This window comes from Pollachius pollachius (assembly GCF_949987615.1).
Source record: "Pollachius pollachius genome assembly, chromosome: 8".
Lineage (NCBI taxonomy): Eukaryota > Metazoa > Chordata > Actinopteri > Gadiformes > Gadidae > Pollachius > Pollachius pollachius.
Window position 1 is genome coordinate 3,358,240 of NC_136941.1, and position 13,826 is coordinate 3,372,065.

At 43.6% G+C, this 13,826-nt stretch overlaps 1 protein-coding gene across 1 annotated transcript in view; it reads left to right on the forward strand.

Moving 5' to 3' along the window:
- Window positions 1-13,826, forward strand: part of klhdc8b (kelch domain containing 8B) — an 82,305-nt gene that overhangs the window by 42,101 nt on the left and 26,378 nt on the right. The gene's annotated exons all lie outside the window — the stretch shown is intronic.

Sequence of the window (13,826 nt, forward strand, 5' to 3'; positions counted from 1 at the left end):
TGTCTTTCTCTCTCTCTCTTATTTCTGTCTCTCTCTCTTCCTCTCTCTCTGCTCTCTCCCTCTCCCCCTCCCTCTCCCTCTCTGTTTACGGTCCATTTCTGTGTGTAGTTCCTGTCAGCCTGATCTTGCCTGCTTGGGAGAAGTTCCCCTCCACTGTAAACACCACACAAACTTCCCCCTGGCATCCCATAATGCTCCTCTGGGACCTGCAGCTGTCTGAAGGGAACATTCTGCTTTAAATAGCATTCCCCCCCCCCTTGTTTTCGGGCAGACCCCGCCTTCTCACGCCTAACGAGGTCTCTGATTGGTCAACCATAACCACCAACCAGATCCCCACTCTGATCTCCATCCCACCGAACCCCCAGCTCTGCCGGTGGTTGCCCTGGGATACTAGCTGTCATCTGATTGGTGTGTTGGGGTCAGAGGTGGTGGTCTCCAGTCCTCCTCAAGAGAGCAGGATGGTCTGAGTTCTTGTTCTGCGTTCTCATTAACGCAGGACTGTCAACGACAGCAAAGAGAGAAAGAGAGCACTGGATGGAGTATCCTCTGGATATCCACCAGTTAACAATAAGCACACCTGTTAGCTACAGCGTATATAGGAACTAAAGCAGCCGGTGTGTGTTGGGGGCTACATGTCTAATCGGACGACCTGATTGGTCACTATCTACTTCTGCTCTTCCCACACTGACTGCACTGACTGACTCCCTCCCCTCGCTCTCCTCCCTTGCTACGCTTTCTCTTTCTACAGATTATATCGGCTCTCTTTATTCCTATATCTCTGATTCCGTTCTCGCTCTATCTCTCTTTCTCTCTCTCCCTCGCTCTCTCTCTCTCTCTCTCTCTCTCTCTCTCTCTCTCTCTCTCTCTCTCTCTCTCTCTCCTCTCTGACCCCCTGCCCACTCAAAGTGACCCTCCCTCCTCCACAACCTCCCTCTCCATCCACACTCTGGATTCCTTCGTTCCTTCACTCTGCTCTCTCATGCTTTTGATTTCCTCTCTATTCCCCGAACATCACGTGCATACAAACAAACTTGGCTTTTTACCTCTAATCGTCCTTCCTCTCTCACCCTCTGTCTGCTATCCTCTTTCATACAAGTCTTCATCGCTCCCTTCCTACATCATATCTCTCACTCGCTCGCTTGTGTCCTATTTTCCTGGCTCCCTGGTCCATTACTATCCTAATCATCCATCTTCTCTTCCTCCTCCTCCTCCTCCTCCTCCTCCTCCTCCTCCTCCACCTCCTCCTCCTCTTCCTCCTCCATCTAAACAGGTTTTCCCAAAGGACCCAATTGCAGTTTACAGATATAAAAGCCTTGTATTTCCTCTGTAAACTGTTCTGCGCGTGTTCGCCAGAAAGATGGAAGACTTATTCTGGAAGTTGATTCACTATAAATGTGTGTACTCTCTAGAATGATAGTGGACAAATTCTGGAAGCTATTTCACTATAAAGGCGTTTTTTTTCTAGAATAGTAGCAGACTTATTCTGGAAGCTGTTTCTCTATAAAAGCGTGCTTACTCCCCAATGATAGCAGGCTTATTCTAGAAGTGGTTTCTCTATGAAGGCGTTGGTCCTCTAGAATAGTAACAGATTAATTCTGGAAGTTTTTTTTACTATAAAGGCGTGTTTTCTCCAGAATAGTAGCAGACTAATTCTGGACGCTGTTTCTCTATAAAGGCGTTTGTCATCTAGAATGATAGCAGACTAATTCTAAAGGCTGTTTCCCTATTATAGCATGGGTCCTCTCAAATGATAGCAGACTAATAATCAAATTTGTTTCTCTTTAAAGGCGTGTTTCCTCCAGAACGGCAGCAGACTTTAGAGGCGTTGCTGATAGTCCCCTCTGCAGAGCTACTTCTGTAGCGGTCTAACAGGCAGAATCGTTTGGTTCTGCTCGGTTTACCCTGAATAACCAACATCCCTAGTGGTTCAGTTCTATTCAGCAGACACACGCAGAAGCACTACCTCCCTACTGCCATTAGTAACCATAGAAACCTTTGAGAAAACATTGTTCAGAGTCTATCATTATGATACGGTCGAATATATTAAATAAACACCTTGATGTACAGTTGTATAGTGTACGATGGATAGATGGTGTGTAGGTTTATAAAGTTTGATAGTTTGATAGACAATGTTATGTGTAACTGCAGGCAGTGTTTTCCTGCTCTGTGGGGTATTATATGTAATTCGGTCTTTGACCTCAAGGTGGACTCGTGTTATTTCTTGTAAATGTATGTTTTATTTCTTCTTCGTTTTTTCGCCGAGAAGCTTCTAGAAGCTAGTGTCGCAGCTGCAGACAAGCCACGTTCTAAGGATTTACGTTCTATATACTTTCTAAGGATTTACGTTTCAAGCAGGCAACAAGAGATTTAACTTAACCCCATTGGCTACAAGCAGGCAAAGTGGTTAGTGTTGTTTTTGCTTCCTTTTTGTTTGCCGTGGAGGATTTGTGTGCTCTTGGGTAATTGTTTGTGTGTTAAACTAATTTCATGTCTGTATTGTATTGTAGTTCTACGGTGTGATTAAACCATCAATAAAAGGAGCCGGAGTCTCGAGTATTTCAATGGGCGTTATAGTAGAACACTACACTGCATCCTGAAGACTCCAAGATGGACGTTACACGGAGCTGCGCGCGGACAGAAGACGACGCCACCGCACTGTTAAAAGGAGGTACCGCAATAAGAACTGTCGCAGTCGAATGCACAAGGAGAAGACGTTAAAGGCTACACAAGCAAGAATGCTGAAGATCGCATCTTGAAAGTAGAACAAGTAATCTGCCATTTAAGCTGCGTTGTGGACATTTCATTTGTGTGCTGCCTTAAAGTAACAGTGGACATTTTATTTGCGGTTGGTTGTAAGAATCAAAGTGACTTAGTAAATACAGTGTTTTGAAGTGAGTTAAGTGTAAGATGTTTTAAGTTTAACATTGAATTATTGCATGCGATTTCATACAAGTGGGTTTTCATATTAAGACTGTACCTAAGATTTCATAGCAATTTTTTATTTGCCTTACATTGCAATTCTAAACAGGTTTTACAGCAGTGTGATGCCTTGATGTGTAGTTAAACAAGTTAAAGCTAAGGCAATCCCAAAGGCCTTATACAGTATATTGCCTATTTTATCTCATATTGTGCATTTAGAAAGGGAAACATTTATTTTGGGTTTCATATTATTTTATTTCATATCAGCACATTTTTGAGAAGTACATTTCAGTTAAATGTCAACACATTCATAAACATTTTACATGTCACAAACAAGCGTAAGTGCTACACAGGCAACTAAAGAAGCCAAGCATGGAGACCCACAAGAAGATGGTGAAACTACCCCAGCTCAAGCTGACTGGTGAGCAAGCTAAAGCGACAGCACAAGACGCACAATCCCAGGTTGGTGCATATATCACACAACAGCCTCCAGACATGAGAAGAAGCGAACGTCCACGAACGCTAACTGAAAAAGGAAAGGCTCAGCTGGATGAAAGGTTGTGTGAACTGAACGCACATTTTGTGAAGCTATATGGAAAGTGGAAATATCACATTAATGGCTTAAGACGAACCATTAGGGAAAATGATGCTGTGGATCTGATTGAGGATGTTGTAAGCACAATCAACATAAGACATATTGCAACTCCTGAACCTGAAATCCGGAGAATAAATGACACATGTAATGCACTCACTGTGACTGCAAATAAAAGGGCTCAACAATACCTCAGTGGTAATGAAGATTCAGAAGTTGTACCCTGGCCTGAAGCTGAGTCAGTGTTTGACAACACAGTATCCAGTGCAAGTTCACTTAAACCTAGCTGTAAGTCAAACACCTCTTCCAGTCTGTCACGGTACAATAAACTACAAGCAGCGGCCGAAGTTGCAGCTACACAAGAAGTTCTCAAAATAATGAAAGAACAACATCAACAAGAAGAAGAGATTCGGAAACTTGAGGTGGAGGAACAAATGTTAACGGCTCAAAGCGAAGCAGAGAATGCTAGAAAACGAACTCAGTTTATTTCAGAAAGCGCTGCTAGAAAAACAGAGCTGGAAAAGAAAAGGCGAGAAGTGGAACGGTTGGAGGAAATTAAAAAGCACAATGCAGCACAAGCCAGGCTGAATATTTTCTCAGAAGATCATTATGACGAGGTAGCGCACCATTCAGCCATTTTGACTGAACAGAGTCAAGACGTCTATCCATCCTCACTAAAGGTTCCAGTTTCCCTCTACCAACCATCCGCGCTCAACCCTGTAAGCAACCCCTTCTATCCTGCTCAACAAGCACAGCCTCCCCAAGCTAGCCCTGTTCAGCAAGCCATCCCCAATCAACCTCTTACCATTCAACAAGTCCCATTTACCAAGGTTCCCACTACTCACTCACCCACATTCACCACCTCTCATGAAGCCTCCAATGATTTTGTGAGAACACTCGCTGAAGCGATTACAGCCAATCGTATCCCAATCCCAGAACCGGCTGTCTTCGTAGGAGATCCTCTCAAGTATAATGATTGGAAGCTTTCATTCTGTACTCTGATTGATCGTAAGAACCTGCCAACTCAAGAAAAACTCTTCTTTTTGCGCAAGTATGTTGGTGGCCCAGCCAAAAGAGCTATTGAAGGACATTTCCTAGTAGCAACAGAAACGGCTTACAAAACCGCCTGGGACAAACTTGAGGACAGATACGGCAATCAGTTTGTTATTGGTAAGGCATACCGCGACAAGATACACGCATGGCATAAGATTGGTCACAAGGACAGCGAAGATCTTCGTGAGTTTGCAGATTTTCTAAGCAGTGTTGAATCAGCCATGCCTTATGTTCAAGGTTTACAAGCTCTTAACGACTGTGTGGAAAACCAAAAAATAGCTGCCAAATTACCTGATTGGTTAAGCGCAAGTTGGAACAGAAAAGTCACTATGTACCAAGATGAACACAAACTGTTCCCTGATTTCAGTTGCTTCGTGCAGTTTCTCAACCTTGAGGCTCGAATTGCATGCAATCCAGTCACATCCTCTTCAGCATTACAGCTAATAGTACAAGAAGCTAAGCAAAAGGAAAGGGAATATCCACAAAGTCAGAAACCCAGTGCTAGGGCTTTCACCACTAGCTCAAGTGAGAAGACAAGCATCATGTGCATTTTCTGTAAGAGGCAGGGTCATACTCTCCATACATGTTTCAAAATGATGGAAAAAACAGTTGAAGAAAGGGTCAAATTTGTACAACTGGAGAAGTTGTGTTTTGGCTGCCTTAAGACTGGCCACAACTCCAAAGACTGTACATCTAGGAGCATATGTGACTCCTGTGGACGAAACCACCCTACATGCTTGCATCGGGATCGATGGGTGTATAACCAAGGAGAAAGAAGAGACACAGAACGTGGACAATCTGACGAAACCAAGGAAGCTAAAATTAAAGAGTCCACACTGTCACGTACCCAAGAGTCAAAACAAGCTACCTCCAACAGAGTCGTTCAAGAGAAGGGTACCACTCATACATCTACTGTTGTCCCAGTTTATGTCTCCACATCAGCTGAACCAGACAAAGAAGTTCTAGTGTATGCCTTGCTCGACACTCAGAGTGACACCACCTTCATATTAAAGGATACAGCCGAGGCATTGATTGTCAAGAAGGAGCCTGTGAAACTGACAGTGTCAACAATAACATCAATCACAAAGGTCGTATCCAGCCAAAGGGTGAGCCGTCTACGAGTAAGAGGCATTAACTCTGAAAATATAATCAAACTCCCAACGACTTATACCAGGGATTATATACCAGCAAATAGATCTCATATACCCACAAGTACAACTGCAAAGTTATGGCCTCACTTAGAACATCTAGAGCATGAAATGTCTCCAGAGATTGACTGTGAAGTAGGATTGTTGATAGGCTATAACTGCCCCCAAGCCCTTCTTCCCAGAGACGTCATTATTGGCAGTGAGGACCAGCCATACGCGCTCAAGTCTACGTTGGGTTGGAGCATCATTGGCTACAGCAATGCTGGCCTTGAACATGATGATGAAATAGGCATGAGTCACTGTATCATCACAAAGCAAGTCATACCAGCAATCAAGTCTTCAGTTGAACTCAAATCTGAAGTCCATTTTGTTTGCAGGACTCACGTCAGAGAAATGATGACTCCAGCAGACATAATCAAAGTCTTCGAGTCAGATTTCACTGGGAGGACCAGTGAAGAAGTGTCAATGTCACAGGAAGACATCAAGTTTTTGGCACAGATTAAAGAGGGCATCAAGCAATAGCCTAATGGACACTATGAAATGCCATTGCCTTTCAAGGAAGAAAGGCCAAGTCTGCCAAACAACAAAGCGTACGCAGAAAATCGGCTTAAATGCCTGGAGAAACGTTTGACAAAGGATGAACAATACCGCAATGATTATGTGGCTTTCATGGAGGACATGATCGCAAGAGATGATGCTGAAAAGGTTCCAGAGATGGATATGTGCAATCGGACAGTATGGTATATCCCTCACCATGGAGTTTATCATCCCCAAAAGCCGGGAAAGATTCGCGTCGTCTTTGATTGTTCAGCAAAATATCGGAACACATCACTGAACGAACATCTACTCACTGGGCCAGACCTTACCAATGCCCTCGTAGGGGTCTTGTGTCGTTTCCGGAAGGGGCAAGTAGCCATCATGTGTGATGTGGAGCGTATGTTCCATCAGTTTCATGTTGCACCAAGGGACCAAGACTACCTCAGATTCCTGTGGTGGGAAGGAGGTAATCTGGAAGCTCCCCCATCAGTGTATCGCATGAAGGTCCACATATTTGGTGATGCCTCATCGCCAGGATGTGCAAACTTCGGGCTTAAGCACCTCGCTGCACAAGGAGCAGGCAAATTTAGTGAAGCCACCTTGAGATTTATCCAACGCAACTTTTATGTTGATGATGGACTGGCAAGTGTGCACAATGAAGCAGAAGCCATCCAGCTAGTCAAAGAAGCAAGGGATCTCTGCTAGGGCTGGTAACATTCCCCAGAAATTAAATTCGAATATTGGTCTTAAAAAATGGTCCGAATATCGAATATATTCGAATATTATTATTAATTAATTAATTATTTTTTCCCCGCGGAGAATAGGACTTGTTATTGTAACAGTACCCCTTTATATCCAACAGAGGGCGTGCACACCGCTAAATGTCAAGAAAAACGACCAGTGGTAGTCAAACGCTGATTTATTTTCTGTCTTCAGACAAAATCCAAGCGTCATGTTCAACATGTTACATTTAGTGCAACTTCAGTGCAATTAGTGCAAAACTGTACACTCACTTAGCCATCTTTTAGAGTTGAACCACTGAACAGGAGGTTGAATTGGCCCACAGCTCAGTTACAGAAATGAATATTAGCCTGTAGAACATAAACGAACATTAAGTAGGCCAGCAGCCAATTGTAAACAGTCAATGAAAGTATTTGACATACTGTTCATTTATGCAAATTGCAAAACAAACAATTGCAAAAACAGAACACCTTTCACAGTTATTAGGCTGGCGTGTAATAGGCTATGCCGACATAGTTGCCTACTAAATGAAATAATATTTTAGCCAATGTCATTTTTCACAAGTTAAATAAAATCAACCACAACTGAAAGAAACAAGCAGGCCACAAATTAACTCAAAACACGACTGGTGGACTAGGCCTACAGATTGTTCGCCAAAAATACCAGACGGTCTACTTGTTCAGCGGCGAGTGCTGAGCGTTTTTTATTGACAATGTTGCCGGCTGAGGAAAAGACGCGCTCTGATCGTACAGATGTGCCGGGTACCGTGAGGTATTTTTTCGCAACCTGTGCGATGTGCGGGTACCTCGCACTGCCTGTAGTTTTCCACCACAGGAGAGGGTCTGCGTCGGGAGGCAGCTGTGGCTCTCTTTCGTAGATGACTAGCTCCCCATGCAGATCGTATTCAGCAGCTCTTGTCTGCTGCGGGTAGACTTGGGAAAATAGATCACCCATTGCAGAAAGGGAACTTTTGCAGGGGGCTTCTGGTGGGGCGGGCAATTCTGACCCTTCTCCTGACTTCTCTGCCGCTGCTATAGCGGTAATCTCGGCAAGCACTTTAGCATGGACTTCATGTTGCCTTCCATGATCTAAATGACCCAGGCAGTGGAAGCGAGGGTCAAGATAACTGGCTGTGTTCAGAAACATGAAGACGTCACCGTCTTCTGGGTAGCGCTTATTTAGATCAGCCGTTATCTTTGCCTTCATTTCTTTCAGAGCTGCAGTGTCGCCGTCTGTCTCCTGTCTCAGATGAGACAGAAGAACGTGCTTCATTGGGAGAACAGCTGACGCTGTCGGGTATTTATCGGTGGATAAAGCCACTGTAGAGACTTTGAATGGCCTGAGAATGTCCTTTACCTGCAGTAGGACAAATGAATAAAAAAAGAAAATCCATGAAGAGCTGTGCCTATTGTCTTTGCCATAAACTTCAACTTGGCACATATTTAGTAATTACATATAAATTAAATAAATGAATTAATATAGCTTACCTTTTCCAGCTGAATCCATTCACTCGTGGACAGCTCAAGGTTGGACAGCTTTTTGTCAAAGATGACAGCAGCCACTGGTGCTTGTTGCTCCAGAGCCCGACAAATCATGTCGTATGTACTGTTCCATCTTGTCGCGCAGTCGTTGATCAGTTTGTCCCTTTTCAGCATTTGCAACTGCTTCTGCTTTTCTTCCAGGAGGTAACTGGCGGTGGTTGAATGGTTGAAGTAGGCAGCAGTACGTTTCAATCTGGCAACACTGTTCTCTATAGATCTCACCCCTAGCCCCTTTCGGACAGCTAGGTTAATAGTATGTGCGAAACACGGCACGTTCATGGTCTTCATGTGCCTCTCAACTGCGTTCACATAGTTAGCTGCATTATCCGTTGTAACGGCAACGACCGACTCCAGCTGCACGCCAAACTCCTGCAAACCATCCATAATAGACTTCGATACGTTCTCCGCTGTATGACTTTCTCTGAGCTCTCTCGTTTTAAGCACATAGTCCTTCATCTTCCAATTCTCTGTGATAACATGGGCAGTCACGGTGACAAATGCATCATTGGCAAGGGAAGTCCATCCGTCTGTGGTCAACGCTACGGCTTTGTCCTTGAATGTAATTTTCACTGTGCTGGCGGTGGCATCATACAGTTTAACAATCCTATTATTAACAGTTCCACGGGAAGGGACTTGATAGCGTGGATTTATTTCGTGGATAAATTTCTGAAAACCTACGCCGTCAACTATACTGATTGGCCGCATGTCTTTGCAAATGAACTCTGTTAACTTTTTAGTGATGGCCTCTTGTTTTGCAGCGGGAAGAGAAGTGGTCGGGCTGTAAAACGCTGTTAGCTTGGGTTGTTTGGGAAGCGGGCCGTCTGCTTCGTCTTCACCAACTTTGTTCCATTCGGTCGGGTGAACAACTATTAAATGCATCCTCAAATTTGTGGTAGTCGAGTGATATGCCAGTTCCGCATCGCATAACTTGCAAACAGCCTTGGATTTGTCGACAACTTTACCTCCAACTGACCAGAATCCTAAAAAGCGCCAAACAGTACTTCTTAAATTATCTGGCTTAACAATCACTTTGTCCGTGGTGGAGTTCTTGACTTCACCGGATTCCATTTCCCCGGTTTGTTTTTCGGGCTCGCTGGTTTGTGTTTCATACATTTTCATACATTTATCGGTGTCTACAGTGAGGTGGGGAGGTGGAGGTGGTGGAGCGCAGTCCATGCTACCTTGTTGTGACACGTGACTGCAGCTACACGCAGGCCAGTAAGCGACGCACCATGGGACACAACGGAGGAGAATCAATGCGCGCGCTGCCCTGAGCAATAAAATATATATTTTGTAAATTATTCGAATATTCATTTTCATGTTCGAATATACATATTTTTCCCATATTCGAGGAATATCCGAAATTCGAATATTAATTTACCAGCCCTAATCTCTGCTGCACTGGTATGCTCCGCTTACACAAATTCCTTACCAATAGCAAGGAGGTGCTTGCCACGATCACAAAGAAAGAATGCGCAGAGGGTGCTACCGACCTGGACTTGGCCCTTGGAGAACCCAAGATAGAAAGGGCTCTTGGGGTTCAGTGGTGCCTTGGCTCAGATAAGTTCCAGTTCAGAGTCGAGGTAAAGGAAAATCCCTTTACCAGAAGAGGAGTATTGTCAACAGTGGCCTCAATTTTTGATCCTCTTGGATTTGTTGCACCCTTCATTTTGATCGGGAAGCAGATCCTGCAAAGGATGTGTCAGGAGAAGATGGACTGGGATGAACCACTTCCTGATGACCTCAAGCTGCGTTGGGAAGCTTGGTTACAAGATCTACACAATCTGTCTTCAGTTGAGATACCACGATGCTATGTACCCTTGACTATCAAGGAAGTTCAGCAGTACGAATTACACCATTTTAGCGACGCTAGTGCGTCTGGCTACGGAACATGTTCGTACCTCAGAGCTGTTAACAAGTCTGGAGAACCACATTGTGCACTTGTTATGGGGAAAGCAAGAGTTGCGCCAACAAAGGTGACAACAATCCCAAGACTGGAACTCTCAGCTGCTGTAGTCGCCACAAGAACAAGCGATATGCTTAAGCGTGAACTAGAACTGGAAGGCCTATGTGAATACTTTTGGACTGATTCCAAGGTTGTTCTTGGCTACATTAATAATGACGTAAGGCGGTTCCACGTATTTGTAGCCAACCGCGTTCAGCGGATTAAATCCAGCACAGAGCCAAGTCAGTGGCATTATGTTGCTTCAAAGGAGAACCCAGCTGACCATGCCTCTCGTGGGTGCACTGTAAAGGAGCTTGTAGAGTCCAATTGGTTTACAGGACCGAGTTTCCTGTGGCAAAGAGAACTCCCTCAGGAAGAAGAAATTAAGGTGGGAGAGCTTGATGACGAGGACCCAGAACTCAAAGGAGCACAGGTTCACACTACTCAAGCACAGGAGGAAAGGTCACTGTCAGATCGTTTACAGAAGTTTTCAGACTTAAGGACAGCGGTAAGAGCCATAGCAAGACTTAAGCGGTGTGCAAAGGAGATAAAGGGTCCAAAGACAGGATCTGATAAAGTTACTACACTCGAAGAAAGACAGGAAGCTGAACAATTCATAATCCATGCAGTTCAAGGAGAAGCGTTCAGTGAAGAAATAAAATCTCTGAAGCAAAGCAAAGAGCTGCCTGAGAATAACTCAACTAAGCTGCACAAGTTAAGTCCATTCATTGACAGTCACGATATCCTGAGGGTGGGAGGGAGATTGACAGAAGCAGCACTTCATCCCCACGTGAAACACCCAGCTATCCTTCCAAAAGGGCATCATGTGTCTCGCCTATTAATTAAGCACTTCCACGAGAAGGTGCTACATCAAGGTCGTGGAATGACCATCAATGAACTACGCTCCAACGGAATTTGGATTCTTGGTTGTAGCAGTGAAGTGTCATCCTTTATCTTCCGATGCGTTAAGTGCAGGAAGTTAAGAAAGTGTACTCAAGAACAAAAAATATCCGACCTTCCACTAGAGAGGATGGAAGCCACCCCTCCATTTACATACAGTGGTATGGACTGTTTCGGACCATTTTATGTGAAGGATGGCAGGAAAGAGCACAAGAGATATGGGGTCCTATTTACCTGCATGTGCTCAAGAGCTATCCACATCGAGATGTTGGATGACCTTACCTCTGATGCCTTCCTCAACGCGCTGCGTTGCTTTATTGCTTTAAGAGGCAATGTAAGTCAGCTTCAAAGTGACCAAGGCACGAATTTCGTGGGTGCACAAAATGAATTCAAGGAACTTATGAAAGAAATCAAGCAAGAACGTGTCAAAGAACTGGGATGCAGCTTTGTCATGAACCCACCTGCTTCCAGTCACATGGGTGGTGTCTGGGAGAGGCAGATACGAACGGTCCGAAGTGTCCTTACATCCATCCTAGACCAGTCTGCAGGAAGACTAGACAGTTCTTCACTGAGAACCTTCCTATATGAAGTAATGGCTATAGTGAATAGTCGACCGTTGACCACAGAGCATCTCAATGATCCATCAGGACCAGAACCTTTGACGGCAAATCTTATTCTGACAATGAAATCGTCAATCATTGAACCGCCACCTGGAGAGCTCGTAAGAGAAAATCTCTATCTGCAGAAGAGGTGGAAGAGAGTTCAGTTCTTGTCAAATGAGTTCTGGAACAGGTGGAGAAAGGAGTATTTGCTGAGTCTGCAACAGAGAAGTAAATGGAACAAGGAGAGGAGAAATGCCAAAGTGAATGACATAGTCCTGTTGCAAGATGATGCCACATCCAGAAATCAGTGGAAGATGGCAAAGGTTACCGAAGTCTTCCCAGGAGTTGATGGGAAAGTCAGAAAGCTCAAACTACTGCTTAGTGACACAACACAAGACAGTAAAGGCACATACACAACTAGACCATTTTATTTGGAAAGGTCCATACATAAAACTGTACTTTTGCTTGAAGCTGAGTAAAAGGTCAATTCATTTCGTGAAAGTGATGTAACCACATTGTCTGATTATACATTGGTTTGTTTTGGGAAAGACGTTGTTCACTATGTTAAGTCTGTTAGAAATCATATGTTGTCTGATGGTGGGAGTGTAACTGCAGGCAGTGTTTTCCTGCTCTGTGGGGTATTATATGTAATTCGGTCTTTGACCTCAAGGTGGACTCGTGTTATTTCTCGTAAATGTATGTTTTATTTCTTCTTCGTTTTTTCGCCGAGAAGCTTCTAGAAGCTAGTGTCGCAGCTGCAGACAAGCCACGTTCTAAGGATTTACGTTCTATATACTTTCTAAGGATTTACGTTTCAAGCAGGCAACAAGAGATTTAACTTAACCCCATTGGCTACAAGCAGGCAAAGTGGTTAGTGTTGTTTTTGCTTCCTTTTTGTTTGCCGTGGAGGATTTGTGTGCTCTTGGGTAATTGTTTGTGTGTTAAACTAATTTCATGTCTGTATTGTATGTAGTTCTACGGTGTGATTAAACCATCAGTAAAAGGAGCCGGAGTCTCGAGTATTTCAATGGGCGTTACATTATGGGAATAGATGGATGTAGTGATAGATGAGGGATAGGAAGATAGATAATGCACATATAGATAGACATAGAGATATACATGTAAATAGATGAAAATATATGAGAAATGATAGATGGACATAGAAAAATACATGTAGATAGATGAGAGATGTTAGATAAATAATACAGATAGAGAAACATAGAGAAATATGTAGATAAATGAGTGATGTTAGATGATATACAGACAGATGGATAAAAGACAGACGGACAGATAGAAGTCAGACCAATAATAGACAAACAGACAGATGCAGAGATGTGGACTCGAGTCAGACTCGAGTCATGATTTTGATGACTTCAGACTCGACTTGACAAAATTACGCATGACTTGCGACTCGACTTAGACTTGACTGCTATTGATTTGAGACTTGGCTTGGACTTTGCCTCTTTGACCTGTAATGACTCAACATGTCTTGAGTCAAAAACATTTATTGTTTTAGATAACCTATTTCCCGCCTAGAGGGCTAGACACCCAAGACGCATTCACTTCCGTGAAGATGAAAAAAAAAACAGCGAGCGAAGACCAATCTACACTTCAATAATATCAAAACGAAATTTCGATATCGTTTATGCTTTATTCAGAATAACAGTTTTAGTTTCATATCAGCTGCGTTTTGAGTTGGTCCCATTGAAGCCGTCTGGCCAGCCTCTGACGCTTAAGACATCGTAACTAAATCATTGTTCAACCGTTTACCTTCGTTAAAAAAAATGTAACAAATCTACACACTCGTATCTTCAAGAATATCTAAACTGAATTTCAATATCATTTATG